Here is a 984-nt window from a genome sequence, read left to right as displayed (position 1 = left end):
TAATACTAAGTTTAAATACTCTAAACAACTTACATTAACTTCATTGTGAGTCAATAGGTTCAAACCCATAACCTTATGGACCGAAATCATCAGACTTGTTCGAACCCTAACTCAAATTCTTGAGAAAGTAGAAGAGAAAGAGAGAAAAGAGGTTTAGAAATCTTATCTTAGATGATTTGAAGCTTCAAACCTTCTTAAGTCCTCCCCTAGATCATGCCCTAACAAAGTAAATACGAGTTCCTCCATTTTCCTTTTCTTTCCCTTCTATTTTTAACATCAGTTCGTGACTTATGTCCTCAAAATTTACACCGTGCACCACGACTCTTGTCCCTACGTGCCACAGCATGTGGTACAAAAAAGACTGTCTCTCACCTTATGGCCCTATGCACTGTAGTACCCACGCACATGCAACACGCAAGTGGCATAGAGGCTTTTCAACTTATTTTCTCCTCCATTTTTTTTTAATCCTTAATGACCTAATTTCACTTTAGACTTAAATTATACCTGAAATTATAACTAAAATACTTATATTCTCCTCTAACCACACACCATGTAAATCCTATTAATGACGCTTAATCACTCAATTGTTGGTGGTTAAATTTTTAGAATGTTACAATTTGTACTCTTCCTACGTGAAACAGAGCATTGTGTTTTACCTCATTTTCTTTCTTTTCTCACTGATATGAGCTCCTCTAATTCTTCACTGTTGGTCTACATTTCTATCTTCACCATCAACTTGCTTCCTAGGTCTTTGCCATCAACTTCCTTTCTTCACCATCACTATTTGCAGCTAGGAGTGGGAGGTTACTAGATTCTCTCCCTTGTTCATCGTTCTTTGCCTCTTCTCTTCTTCATGGCTAATAATGGTGTGCGATGCATCATCTTGAACTTCTCTTCCTCCTCAATTCTAGGCGTGAGGTAACCTCAGTTTCTCTTCCTCTTCTAATTGATGGATATTATCTTTTCTTTGATTTATGCTGCTGT

Source organism: Prosopis cineraria, unplaced genomic scaffold (assembly GCF_029017545.1).
Source record: "Prosopis cineraria cultivar Desert tree isolate PC_DT_omini unplaced genomic scaffold, ASM2901754v1 PC11, whole genome shotgun sequence".
NCBI lineage: Eukaryota > Viridiplantae > Streptophyta > Magnoliopsida > Fabales > Fabaceae > Prosopis > Prosopis cineraria.
Note: the sequence above shows the minus strand (reverse complement) of the source record.